Here is a 15062-nt window from a genome sequence, read left to right on the forward strand (position 1 = left end):
TGCTGGAGATACAGAAAGGTGGTTCTCCTGATTTGTGGACTCATTGCATACAGACGTCATTACTAGTCACTGGTCACTACTCGTTATCTGACTGATTTATATTTATATCAGGCGTCACTCAGTGATTGGCAATAGTATTGTGTAGATACATGTTGGGACAACTTAGCAGGCCTTTGGAATGAAACAGGCAGAAAGCTGGATATTATCTATGCACTAACCTTGGGATAATATAATGTATACCTCGCTCTGTGACAGGGTTTCATATTGTATACCTTGTTACAGGGAATATCCCTTCTCAATAACAATATTGTCACAGAAGTGATACAAATGTGTAGAATTGGATATGCATGCCTTAGAGAACTGTGCTCTGTTACAGGGTTACACATGATATGCTCAGTCACAGGAGAACACCTTTTAATACCAACAATATTGTTTTATTCAATGTGCAGATCTTTGTGATGTGGTCAATTATCAATTTATATATGTACTGAATGGGTAACACATGTGATTGGGGATTCTGCTCTGGTACAGGGTTTTACAATGATATACTTGTTATAGGAAAACATTTCCTCTCAATACAAATATTATTACATATGTGCTGAATTGAACATATATGTTTCTTTGTGCCTTTGAGAACGATGCCACTGTTATACATTATAGGTAGTAACACTGGGGGTAATTCCAAGTTGATCGCAGCAGGATTTTTGTTAGCAATTGGGCAAAACCATGTGCACTGCAGGGGAGGCAGATATAACATGTGCAGAGAGAGTTAGATTTGGGTGGGGTGTGTTCAATCTGCAATCTAAATTGCAGTGTAAAAATAAAGCAGCCAGTATTTACCCTGCACAGAAACAAAATAACCCACCCAAATCTAACTCTCTCTGCACATGTTACATCTGCCTCCCCTGCAGTGCACATGGTTTTGCCCAATTGCTATCAAAAATCCTGCTGCGATCAACTTGGAATTACCCCCACTGTCTTAACGTGTGATACGCTACGGGTAGTAACAAAGTGGTCATTATAAGACATAGCGGTTACCAGAAAAGGCCACTTAGGTTGTAGGCAGTAGTAATGCTCTGCAGAAAGCACTTAGGTTGTATGCAGTAGTAACGCTCTGCAGGGAGCATTTAGGTTGTATGCAGTAGTAACGCTCTGCAGGGAGCAATTAGGTTGTATGCAGTAGTAATGCTCTGCAGGGAGCACTTAGGTTGTATGCAGTAGTACCGCTCTGCAGTGACCACTTAGGTTGTATGCAGTAGTAACGCTCTGCAAGTAGCACTTAGGTTGTATGCAGAAGTAATGCTCTGCAGGGAGCACTTAATAGTAACGCTCTGCAGGGAGCACTTAGGTTGTATGCAGTAGTAACGCTCTGCAGTGAGCACTTAGGTTGTATGCAGTAGTAACGCTCTGCAGGGAGCACTTAGGTTGTATGCAGTAGTAACGCTCTGCAGGGAGCACTTAGGTTGTATGCATCAGTGACGTTCTGCAGGGAGCACTTAGGTTGTATGCAGCAGTGATGCTCTGCAGGGAGCGCTTACATTTTGTGCAGTAGTAACGCTCTGCAGGGAGCACTTAGGCTGTATGCAGTAGTAACGCTCTGCAGGAAGCACTTAGGTTGAATGCAGTAGTAACGCTCTGCACGGAGCTCTTAGGTTGTATGCAGTAGTAACGCTCTGCAGGGAGCTCTTAGGTTGTATGCAGTAGTAACGCTCTGCAGGGAGCACTTAGGTTGTATGCAGTAGTAACCCTCTGCAAGGCACAGCTGTAAAACAGGATTTTTCTGAGATCACAATCCCGTTGTGAAAGGATCTCATACATTTGATAAATAAAATCTGTGTTTAAATCCCTTTTATATTTCACTTGCTTATATCAATTATTGCTCTACCCATATACCCATACATAGGTAGTGCTGGTATATAAATTATTTTATATCTTTCATTCATTTTTTGTCTCTCCAGGCTGACAATCAATTGCCTTATGTCATGTCTATTGACAAATCTATCTTAAATAAAAATAATAAGTTATGTTTTAATTTATTCATGAAACAAAGAAAAAAGAGTGTGCCACACATTAAGGCTTCTTTAGATATAAGCCCACTGGTGTTTTTTCTAAACCCCCTAACCAGTCATTGCAATTTGCTTAATGGTGCACCTCCAACCAGATTAGCTAATCTTTGGTATTAACACTTTCGGATTATTCCCTCTATCGGTTGGTTCATACATAGAAGGATCATAAAACAATTATAATTTGGGCCTGTGCATAGTCCCTCGGACATAACGTCTTCCCTGGAAATACTTGTGGATGGAGCCCTTCATTCGCTTTGCCAGGATTCAAGGGTGGTCAACCTGTTGAAATCAGAGCACTACATTTTGGCCACCGTGCTCGGTCCTAGGTTTAAAGCCTACGTTGTATCTCTCTTTCCGGACACAAGTATGCAGAGGTGGAAAGACCTGCTGGTGAGAAAATGGTCAACTCAAGCGGAACGTGACCCGTCAACAGCTCCTCCTTCATTTTCTCCAGCAACTGGGGCTGCGAGGAAAAGGATAACATTTCCGAGCCCACTCACTGGACACAAAAGTAACAATACAAGTGACACATTAACAGGAAATTGTTTCTGTCACCATAGCGACAATTATCTGGAAATAAGATAACACACTGACACATAAAAAGACTCAACGAAAATCTTTTGTTTTTAAACAACTTTATTTCATATCTTTAATACACAGATTTTTCTCTATATTTTAAACTTAAAAAATACTTTACTCTGCACAACATGGATAAAATATCCTTTAAAGCACAGAAACAATTCAGGATACATTATAGTATTGCAGGTAAGTAAAACAGATACATATCAAGAGAGCCAAAACACTATGGGGGTCATTCAGACCCAGCCGCAATAGCAGTCCGCAGCAGTTTGCTGGTGGTGACAAAATGCACATGCGCAGCGGCCGCGCAGACACACACATTGCGGTTGCATCCCTGAGAGGTGAATGCGGGCGGGCCGGGACCATTTTCCAGGGGCTGCGTGATGTCACATCTGCGTTCATCTCTGATTAACCCCCTATAAGCTTCCAGATTGCACCTCATAGCTCATCTTTTCCAAGTTACTACAAATTATGAGATCGGTAGCAGCACTACTTTCAGGATTATTACACAGAACACACATAAAGGCTGACACAGCAAATAACAGTAACACATACAAGGTATTAATTAGAAATAAGGAAGCATAATCATCATTAAGTCTAATAGTAAACGGATTCTGTGCGGGACCCATACACCTCTTTACTGCTTCCAGCATCCCCTGGTACTGCACTGTGGCCATCCACCCTGTCTCCCCCCTCTACTGCCACACAGCTGGTCTTCCCCCTACTACTGCCACCCGCTGTCTCCCCCGCTACTGCCACCCACCCTGTCTCCCCCACTAATGCCACCGTTTTCCCCCACTACTGCCACCACGTCTCCTTCCACTACTGCCACCCACCCTGTCTCCCCCCCACTACTGCCACCGCCACCACTACTGCCACTGCCCGTCTACCCCCACAACTGCCAACCGCCTTGTCTCCCCCCACTACTGCCACCGTTCTGTCTACAATACTGCCACGTCTCCAACTACTGTCACTGCACTGTCTTCCCCCATTACTGCCACCCGCCTTGTCTCCCCCCACCACTGTCACCACCCCATCTCCCCCCACTACTGCCACATCTCCCCCCAACTGTCACCACCCCACCACCCCCACTTCTGCCACCACCCTGTCTCCCCCACTACTGCCACCACCTTGTCTCCCCTCTGACAACTCAGTGCTGCTTGAGGACAAGATTCTCACAGACATTGCCTCCGGCAGCCCCCACTAGAGCACTAGTGCCACCACCCTCTATGCCCCCCTGACATCTCAGCACTGCTTGAGGATTCTTAGTACTGCTGGTAACAGTCCTTCATCTGCAGGTGGAAGTTAGAAAGCAGGGCAATAAGGAGGCAGAAGCTGCTTCTGGTTCCATGGACCCTAGTCATGGTGGGCTGAGTCAGTAAGATTTTGTAATAGTCACCATCTTACAGGCAGCCGGAGGAGGTAGAGAATGGGTGTTATGTGGCAGGAACGGGCTGGTTAGGTAACAGCCTGGCTGCTGCATTCTGTACAAGCTGCAAGCGGTGCAATTCTTTTGCTGGGAGACCCAGGTAGAGGACATTGCAGTAGTCTATGTATGATGATACAAGTACATGTATGAGTGTAGGTAGATCTTCTGAGAGAATTACGTGCTGGAGTCTGGCTCTGTTCCTCAGATGAGGATCAAATTGTGGCAGATACTGATGTTTAAGTGTCACTCCACCATCCAGGACACCAAGATTCCGCAAATGATCAGCATTCTGTAACTCTGAACCCCCAAGCCCGGTTGGTTTGCAAAGCTGAGCTGTAGCCCTGCCCTTTGTTGGTGAGCTTCTAGCATAAGGACCTGTTTCACCAGGACTGAATCACAGCCAACTGGCATCACGCACACCTGGAGCTCAGCTAGACAACCATTTAGGATTGGGACTGGGTTCTCAGTACCTGGAGCAAAAGACAGGCCATCTGCATAGCAGTGGTAGACGATGGCATGACATCTAATTATTTCACCCAGTGGTAACATGTATATTACAAAAACATAGGAGAAAGGATAAGAAACTTGAAGAACAACGCATGGCAATGAGTATACTTCAGAAGATTAAAATGGTTCCTCATCTGAGTGATGTCTACTGTGTGCAACAAGAGCTGATTTATTTCTCAGAGTATGAAAATGACCTCTCACCTGTGTGACTTTGCTGATGTCTAACAAGATTTGATTTTTGTGTATAACATTTCCCACACTCAAAACATGGAAATGGCCTCTCACCTGTGTGACTTCGCTGATGTGTAACAAGTTGTGATTTCCGTGTAAAACATTTCCCACACTCAGAACATGGAAATGGCCTCTCACCTGTATGACTTAGCTGATGTGTAACAAGTTGTGATTTCCGTGTAAAACATTTCCCACACTCAGAACATGTAAATGGCTTCTCACCTGTGTGACTTCTGTTATGTTTAACAAGATGTGATTTGTGTGAAAAACATTTTCCACACTCAGAACATGGAAATGGCCTCTCACCTGTGTGACTTCGCTGATGTATAACAAGATGTGATTTGTGTGTAAAACATTTCCCACACTCAGAGCAAGAAAATGGCTTCTCACCTGTGTGACTTCTCTGGTGTATAACAAGAGCTGATTTGTTTGCAAAACATTTCCCACACTCAGAACATGGAAATGGCCTCTCACCTGTGTGACTTCGCTGATGTATAACAAGATGTGATTTGTGTGTAAAACATTTCCCACACTCAGAGCAAGAAAATGGCTTCTCACCTGTGTGACTTTTCTGATGTGTAACAAGATTTAATTTCAGTGTAAAACATTTCCCACACTCAGAACATGGAAATGGCCTCTCACCTATATGACTTCGCTGATGTGTAACAAGTTGTGATTTCCGTGTAAAACATTTCCCACACTCAGAACATGTAAATGGCTTCTCACCTGTGTGACTTCTGTTATGTTTAACAAGATGTGATTTGTGTGAAAAACATTTTCCACACTCAGAACATGGAAATGGCCTCTCACCTGTGTGGCTTTGCTGATGTCTAAGAAGATCTGATTTCTGTGTAAAACATTTCCTGCACTCAGAGCAAGAAAACCACTTCTCACCTGTGTGACTTCTCTGGTGTATAACAAGAGCTGATTTGTTTGCAAAACATTTCCCACACTCAGAACATGGAAATGGCCTCTCACCTGTGTGACTTCGCTGATGTATAACAAGATGTGATTTGTGTGTAAAACATTTCCCACACTCAGAGCAAGAAAATGGCTTCTCACCTGTGTGACTTCGCTGATGTGGAACAAGTTGTGATTTCCATGTAAAACATTTCCCACACTCAGAACACGGAAATGGCCTCTCACCTGTGTGACTTTTCTGATGTGTAACAAGATTTAATTTCAGTGTAAAACATTTCCCACACTCAGAACATGGAAATGGCCTCTCACCTGTGTGACTTTGCTGATGTTTAACAAGATTTGATTTCCGTGTAAAACATTTCCCACACTCAGAACATGGAAATGGCCTCTCACCTGTGTGACTTCGCTGATGTGTAACAAGTTGTGATTTCTGTGTAAAACATTTCTCACACTCAGAACATGGTAATGGCCTCTCACCTGTGTGAGTTTGCTGATGTGTAACAAGTTGTGAGTTCTGTGTAAAACATTTCCCACACTCAGAGCAAGAAAATGGTTTCTCACCTGTGTGACTTCTGTTATGTACAACAAGATGTGATTTCAGTGTAAAACATTTCCCACACTCAGAGCAAGAAAATGGTTTCTCACCTGTGTGTCTTCTGTTATGTACAACAAGATGTGATTTCAGTGTAAAACATTTCCCACACTCAGAACATGGAAATGGCTTCTCACCTGTGTGACTTCGCTGATGTGTAACAAGAGCTGATTTGTATGTAAAACATTTCCCACACTCAGAACATGGAAATGGCCTCTCCCCTGCCTTAGCTGGCTGATGGGTAATGAGCTTTGTGTTCTGTGTAAAACATTTGGCATCTATAGAACAGGGAAACACTGTATCTACTGTCAGAGCTGTAACAGATGCCCCAATATCAGAGTGATCAGGAGAACATTTCCCAGGATCAGAGGGATCAGCTGATAGGGCTGGATGTATAATTGGGGTAATGGGGTTATCTCCTGGAGAATCCTGTCTTCTGTCATTATCTTTTATGTCACAATCCGGGGATAACATTAGATGTCCTTCTGAGATGTTCCTGCTTGTGTGTCCATCTGCTGGAACTAAAATACATTATGGAAATGTGACATTTTCTGTAACAATATTAATCTTGTAAACAATAGGAGAAGACGACTCTCTGGGACACTTAATTGTAAATGTGTGTGTATAATAAAACATAACTTTTAATGAAGGCTTTATAATATTGTGTCTCAGACTATCATTGTGTCCACCCTCCTGAGAACACTCACAATAACAAATGTAATATTATAATAAGACTTAGATGTATCTCTCTTGTACTGGTAACTAACCATGAAGTATAAATGGAGATATAGTCACTCGCCAAGTCCTATGTCAGCACCAATGTAAAACAATGGATGGGGAACATATCGTATGAATTGGAGATTCTAGATGAACAATAACATCAGTCATATGAGCTGATGGATCAGAGAAATGTCTCCTAACGTTACTCCTGGAAGCATTGGTAAGGTAGCATTCCTTTATGTGTGTGCTCATACGCTGGTAAGCCTGTACATGTGTTACTCACCCTTATATAAGGTATATTGCTACAGCAGAGTAGGTGTGGAACAAGGTACTTTACATGCAATACACCATATGATACCCTGTAATTATTATCATCATCTGCTAGGTTATAATCTACATTCTCTAACGTCCTAGAGGATGCTGGGGTCCGTTTAGTACCATGGGGTATAGACTGGTCCTTTGGGAGCCACTAGCACTTTAAGAGTTTAATAGTGTGGGCTGGCTCCTCCCTCTATGCCCCTCCTACCAGACTCAGTTTAGAAAATGTGCCCGGAGGAGCCGGTCACAGCTAGGGGAGCTCCTAGGAGTTTTCTTAGTTTTTTATTTTCTAGAGATAGTTAGGTTACAGGAAGGCTGCTGGCAACAGCCTCCCTGCTTCGTGGGACTTAGGGAGGGGGGAAGGAACCAACATCTTGAAGAGTTAATGGTTCTCTACTCCACTGACAGGACACTGAGCTCCAGAGGGTGCTGATCGCAAGACCACGAGGCGACTGCTCACTTCCGCAGCACGGCCGCCACTACCTAACAAAGGCAGAAGAAAGAAAAGTGGTGAGTATAGCGCCGGCGGCCCGGTTAACGGATCACCAGCGGGTATGGCGGCACAAGGGTGGGAGCGCAGCTCTCACAGGCTGCGCTCCAGGAAGGCTCAGCAACACACAGTGTAGGCGCTTTGAGGGGCGTCCTGAGCCAGCGCGGATAAACCCTACACTGGTCACGCAGATAACAGGGGCTAATCCCCCTGTTATCACTAAAATCCTCAGGCCAGTATAAACAATTAGTGCTGGAAGCCACGCACCATTACAAGGAGTGGGGCTTCCTTTCAGAGCGGATCCAGCACTCACCAGCGCCATTTTCTCTCTGCAGATCATAGGAACTAGGACACTGACAGGGAGCGCTGCCCTCCCTATTAAAGTCAGTCAGCACCGGGCTTTTATCATAATAACTGCCTACAGGGGCGCTGTGTGGCTGGCTCCTTATACTCTGTGACTCTCTGAAGGTACTATGGGGGAAACTGTGTCTGACATTTTCCTGTGTGTGTGTGTGTGTAAGTGTGTATATCCACATTACCATGTCTAAGGACTCTGTGTCCTGTGCTGCAGAGTGTGTATCTTCTCCTGAGGAGTCTATTCCATGTACTCAGGACTGCAATATCCTGTCTCAGCCTTCTGAATCCGAACCCCCATGGGTGGATTCTTTAAGGGGAATGATATCCCAGATTTCAACAAGGATGTCACATACTGAGAAAGAGACGCAGGTTTTGAGACAATCTGTAGTGGGTTTGAAGTATTCAGCTCCCACTACTTCATCTAAAACCCCAGCTACATACCCCAAAAACGTACACTTGCCCAGATAATGCAAGCTGACACTGATACCGACTCTGATACGCTTCTGTATCTAGGCTGTCTAAAAATATGGTTTTACCTGTTCCTGGTTCAACCGCCATAAAGGAGCCGGCTGACTGCAAGATTGAGACTACGCTCAAATCACTATACACTGCTACAGGCATGGCTTTAAGGCCCACTATTGGTTGTGCGTGGATCTCTAAAGCCATTGTAAAGTGGTCAGGCACCTTACTAGAGGACTTATATACTATGGATAGGAGTGACATTGACTTGTTTTTACGTCACATACAGGATTCTGCAGGTTTCATGGTGGAGGCCATGAAGGACATTGGCCAGCTACTTCCATGGCTGTCTCAGCACGCAGAGGACTCTGGATACGCCAATGGACTGCGGATTCAGAATCCAAGAAAAGTGTGGAGAACCTGCCATTCACAGGTCAGCCACTATTTGGGGACGCATTGGATGTGTGGATTTCCACGGCGACTGCGAGTAAGTCGACATTTCTTCCCTCTGCAGCAGCCCCAGCTAGGAAATCTTATCCTTAATCTACACTGCAGTCCTTTTGGACCGCAAAATAAAAAAAAATCCAAACCCCCTCCCACCTTCTTTAGAGAAGGTCGGGGAAGATCCAAAAAACGTGCACCAACAGGTTCCCAGGAACAGAAACCAGGTACTGCTTCCTCTAAATATTCAGCATGATGGTGGACCTCTCAGCCTGGAGATCAGGCAGGTGGGATTGAGACTAAAAGATTTCAGTCACGTCTGGGCGTCATCATGCCTAATCCCTGGGTGACGGATATTGATACCCAGGGGTACAGACTGGAGTTTCAGGAACTCCCACCTCACAGATTCTTCAAATCAGGCTTACCAGCTTCGCTGACAGAAAGTGCTATCCTACAGGAAGCCATTCAAAAATTGGAACGAACATATGTCATTGTTCCAGTTCCACCTTACCCAAAAACCAAGGGTTATTACTCAAACCTGTTTGTGGTACGAAAACCGGACAGTTTGGTAAGGCCTATATTGAACTTGAATTCGTTGAACCCCTACTTGAGGGTTTTCCAATTCAAGATGGAGTCTCTGAGAGCAGTGATCTCAGGTCTGGAGGAGGGGGAATTCCTAGTATCCCTGGATATCAAGGATGCGTACCTTCACATTCCGATCTGGCCACCTCACCAGGCCTATCTACGGTTTGCACTACAAGACTGTCACTATCAGTTCCAGACGTTGCCATTTGGCTTCTCCACAGCACCGAGGGTGTTCACCAAGGTCATGGCGGAGATAATGCTCCTCCTACGCAAACAGGGAGTGAACATAATTCCATATCTGGATGATCTGCTGATAGAGGCATCTTCCAAGGAGAAGCTGTTGCAGAGTATTGCACTCTCAACTCAATTACTCTGGGATCATGGGTGGATCCTGAACCTTCCAAAGTCACATTTGGAACAGACTGGCCTTCCTGGAGATGATACTCAACACGGAAGTGCAGATGGTGTTTCTACTGGTGGAGAAAGCGTTGGTGATCCAATCAATGGTCTGGGACGTCTTGAAACCTCCCCGGGTATCGGTTCATCAGTGCATTCGCCTTCTGGGGAAGATGGTAGCCTCCTACGAGGCTCTACAATACGGAAGATTCCATGCACGGTTCTTCCAGCTGGATCTCCTGGACAAGTGGTCAGGATCGCATCTTCACATGCACCAGCAGATACGCCTGTCGCCGAAAGCCAGAATTTCACTCATCTGGTGGCTGCAAACTTCTCACCTGCTTGAGGGACACAGGTTCAGGATTCAGAATTGGATTCTTCTAACCACGGATGCAAGCCTCAAAGGTTGGGGAGCAGTCACCAAGGGGCAAAACTTCCAAGGAAAGTGGTCAAGCCAGGAATCTGTCCTTCCAATAAACATTCTGGAACTAAGGGCCATATACAACGGCCTTCTACAGGCGGCACATCTTCTGCAAGATCGAGCCATTCAAGTTCAGTCGGACAACGTCACAGCGGTGTCCTACATCAACAGGAGTGGACTTCCTCAGCAGACACGATCTCCATCCAGGGTGGGTGGGGTTTCAGAGATTGTGGGTGCTGTTGGCAATCAAGCCTGTATCAATGTATGCATTTATATTTAATCAGTACATATTTGGCTGCAAAGCATCCTAGCTGCATAGTATGTTAGTGTTAAGTATGAATATATGACCTTTGAAGATACTCGGAGATAAACAGGAGAGGAACAGAAGGACAGCAGACTATCTTCCCCAACTGCAATCAACATCCTACAGAGTAACCTAATCCAGTACCACCAACAGCTGCAGCCCGGACACTGACCTCCCTGTCTGATTACATACCAGCCATACTGCTCTCACACATTGCTTTCTACTCCTCATTTATACTCTCTACAACCACTGTGTAACAATCTCAGCCTTTCCGTTCCGTCCATTATTTAAAAAAAAAAAAAGTTTTTCACTGTCTCTGCTTTTACTACATCCCTTTTCTCATTGTCCATTCTATATTACACCCACTCCATTCTATATTATTCCTCTAAACAACACTACTGTACTGGAATTATGGCTCCTCGATCCTGTCCCATACCAATCCTCACTGCTAGGTAATCCCCCCCCCCCCCAATTTCCAGACCACTTACACACACATTCAGAACCCTGCCAACCTGATCTTCATCTCCCCTGTCCCCTCCCTTCCCTTCTCCTGTGCACTCTGGAATGCTAGATCAATCTGCAACAAGCTGCCAACTATCCACGACCTCTTCATCTCCCACTCTTTTAACCTTCTCGCCATCACTGAAACCTGGCTCTCCTCCTCTGACACCACCTCCCCTGCTGCCCTCTCCTACGGAGGCCTCTCCTTCACCCACACGGTCAGACCTGATGGCCGCTAGGGTGGAGGCGTGGGCATCCTTCTCTCCACAAACTGCACCTTTTTTGTCATCCCACCTGAGCCCTTCCTCACCTTCTCCACCTTTGAAGTCCACACTATCTGCCTCTTCTACCCCATTCACCTCCATGTGGCAGTGATCTACCGCCCCCCTGACTGCTGTTCACCTTTCCTTGACAACTTTGCTGCCTGGCTTCCCCACTTTCTCTCCTCCGACCTCCCCTCTATCATCCTTGTTGACTTTAACATCCCTATCAACATCACTAATGCAGCTTCCACTAATCTTCTTGCACTTTCCACCACCTTTGGATTTTCTCAATGGTCCTCCACCCCTACTCACAATCTCGGCAACTCCCTCGACCATGTCTTCACCCACCGATCTGATCTCTGATTTCCCTAACTCTTCCTTCATTCTCTCTGACCACTATCTACTTTCACCCTCTCATCTTCCCCTCTCCTCTCCACGCCCAGACCCAACATCACCAGACGCAATCTCGGGTCTTTCAACCCCGCTACCCTGTCCTCCCTCGAGACTTTCCTCTCTCCTCTTTCCACCATGACCTGTCCCAACCAGGTAGCCACCTTCTGTCCCAACCCTGGCACACCAAACTAACATGATTCCTACAAAAATGTTCACACTCCGCAGAACGCTCCTGGAGGAGATCTCACTCTCTGGCGGACTTCCTCCATTTCAAGTTTATTCTCTCCTCCTACAGCTCTGCTCTTTCTCTCGCCAAACACTCATCGCTTCTCAGTCCTCCAGTTCACGCCGACTCTTTAAAACTTTAAAAATTTTCCTCCGACACCCTCCTCCTGCCTCACTGTCACTGACTTTGCCTCCATCTTCATCTCCAAAATTGTGGCTATCCAAAATGACATCTACTCCCGTCAACCCTCTGCTGCCCCCATCATCCCTCCCCTCCATCTATCCCACCCTGTCCTGCTTCCGTCCCACCTAAGACAAGGAAGTCCACTCCCTCATCTTATCATCATCCCTCATCTTATCCCCCCTCAACCTGCCCCTTGGAACCCCTCCCTTCCCGTCTTCTCCGCTCCCTCTCCCCACTGCCTGCTCCCACCTTGCTCACCTCTATAACCTATCGCTCTCTACCGACATCTTTCCCTCACCATTCAAATATGCTCTGTCCTCTAGTCTCGAAAAAAACAACCTCAACCCTTCATCACTCACTAGCTACCGACCCATCTCTCTTCTCCCAATCGCCTCCAAACTACTTGAATGACTGGTCTACAGCCATCTCACAAGCTACCTCTCTGACAACTCCATCCTTGATCCACTACAATCTGGCTTTTGCCCACTCCACTCCACCGAGACTTTTTATTTTTATCTTTATATCCTGTGTTATGTATGCGATACACCAGAGATTGTGGGGAGGTGACTGGTAAGATATCTGGGCTCGTAACACAGTGACATGATGTGAGGGGGAGAGCAGGAGTATAATAGGGGCTGATGGCTCCTGATGTATGAGATATACCAGAGAGTGTGGGGAGGAGACTGGTCAGATCTCTGGGCTGGTAACACACAGTGACATGATGTGAGGGGGGAGCAGGAGTATAATAGGGTCTGATGTCTCTTGATGTATGAGATACACCAGAGAGTGTAGGGAGGAGACTGGTCAGATCTCTAGGCTGGTAACACACAGTGACATGATGTGAGGAGGAGAGCGGGACTATAATAGGGGCTGATGGCTCCTGATGTATGAGATACACCAGAGAGTGTGGGGAGGAGACTGGTCATATCTCTGGGCTGGTAACACACAGTGACATGATGTTAGGGGAGAGGAGGAGTATAATAGGGGCTGATGGCTCCTGATGTATGAGATACACCAGAGAGTGTGGGGAGAAGACTGGTCACATCTCTGGGCTGGTAACAGAGTGACATGATGTAAGGGGGAGAGCAGGAGTATAAAAGAGGCTGATGGCTCCTGATGTATGAGATACACCAGAGAGTGTGGGGAGGAGACTCGTCAGATCTCTGGGCTGGTAACACACAGTGACATGATGTGAGGGGAGAGCAGGAGTATAATAGGGGCTGATGGCTCTTGATGTATGAAATACACCAGAGAGTGTGGGGAGGAGACTGGTTAGATCTCTGGGCTGGTAACACAGTGACATGATGTGAGGGGGAGAGCAGGAGTATAATAGGGGCTGATGGCTCCTGACTCCCTTACTGGGCAAATACAGTTCCCTAATTTGTACTGATAGAGGAGGGTGTAGGATAAGAGATTGCTGTAGTGACTGAGCAAGGAGAATATATGACTCTTTTCTGTAATAAGTGTTTATTACTCACCTGTGCTGGTATCTGTAGGGATCTCCTCCTCCTTACACTGCTGATCACCCCTCACATACATCTCTTCTTCTCCCTCTATATCTTCTGCCTTCATATCAGTCACATACGTCTCTTCTTCTCCCTCTATATCTTCTGCCTTCATATCAGTCACATACGTCTCTTCTTCTCCCTCTGTATCTTCTGCCTTTATATCAGTCACATACGTCTCTTCTTCTCCCTCTATATCTTCTGCCTTTATATCAGTCACATACGTCTTTTCTACTCCTTCTATATCTTCTGCCTTTATATCAGTCACATACGTCTCTTCTTCTCCCTCTATATCTTCTGCCTTTATATCAGTCACATACGTCTCTTCTTCTCCCTCTATATCTTCTGCCTTCATATCAGTCACATACGTCTCTTCTTCTCTCTCTGTATCTTCTGCCTTTATATCAGTCACATACATCTCTTCTTCTCCTTCTATATCTTCTGCCTTTATATCAGTCACATACGTCTCTTCTTCTCCCTCTATATCTTCTGCCTTCATATCAGTCACATACGTCTCTTCTTCTCCCTCTATATCTTCTGCCTTTATATCAGTCACATATACGTCTCTTCTTCTCCCTCTATATCTTCTGCCTTTATATCAGTCACATACGTCTCTTCTTCTCCCGCTATATCTTCTGCCTTTATATCAGTCACATACGTCTCTTCTTCTCCTTCTATATCTTCTGCCTTTATATCAGTCACATACGTCTCTTCTTCTCCCTCTATATCTTCTGCCTTTATATCAGTCACATACGTCTCTTCTTCTCCCTCTATATCTTCTGCCTTTATATCAGTCACATACGTCTCTTCTTCTCCCTCTATATCTTCTGCCTTTATATCAGTCACATACGTCTCTTCTTCTCCCTCTATATCTTCTGCCTTTATATCAGTCACATACGTCTCTTCTTCTCCCTCTATATCTTCTGCCTTTATATCAGTCACATACGTCTCTTCTTCTCCCTCTGTATCTTTGACTTTAATATTAATTAATTGGGCTTCACCCTATGTAAACCATTAATAAAAGAAGACTGTAATAATTGTTGATTTCAGTAATAGATTAAACAATACAAATATAATGACACACACAGCTGCAGACACGTTCCCTGGTGTTACTGTATATTGCCCCATTCCCAAGCAGTCACCTCTCCAGTCATCACCCAGACACATCCCGTGGA

At 45.4% G+C, this 15062-nt stretch overlaps 1 pseudogene; it reads right to left on the reverse strand.

Moving 5' to 3' along the window:
• LOC134984880 (zinc finger protein 850-like) overlaps window positions 1-14644 on the reverse strand; it is a 213417-nt pseudogene extending 198773 nt beyond the window's left edge.
• Window positions 14645-15062: the final 418 nt, after the last annotated feature.

The sequence above is a fragment of the Pseudophryne corroboree genome, assembly GCF_028390025.1.
Source record: "Pseudophryne corroboree isolate aPseCor3 chromosome 3 unlocalized genomic scaffold, aPseCor3.hap2 SUPER_3_unloc_9, whole genome shotgun sequence".
NCBI classification, from domain to species: Eukaryota; Metazoa; Chordata; class Amphibia; order Anura; family Myobatrachidae; genus Pseudophryne; species Pseudophryne corroboree.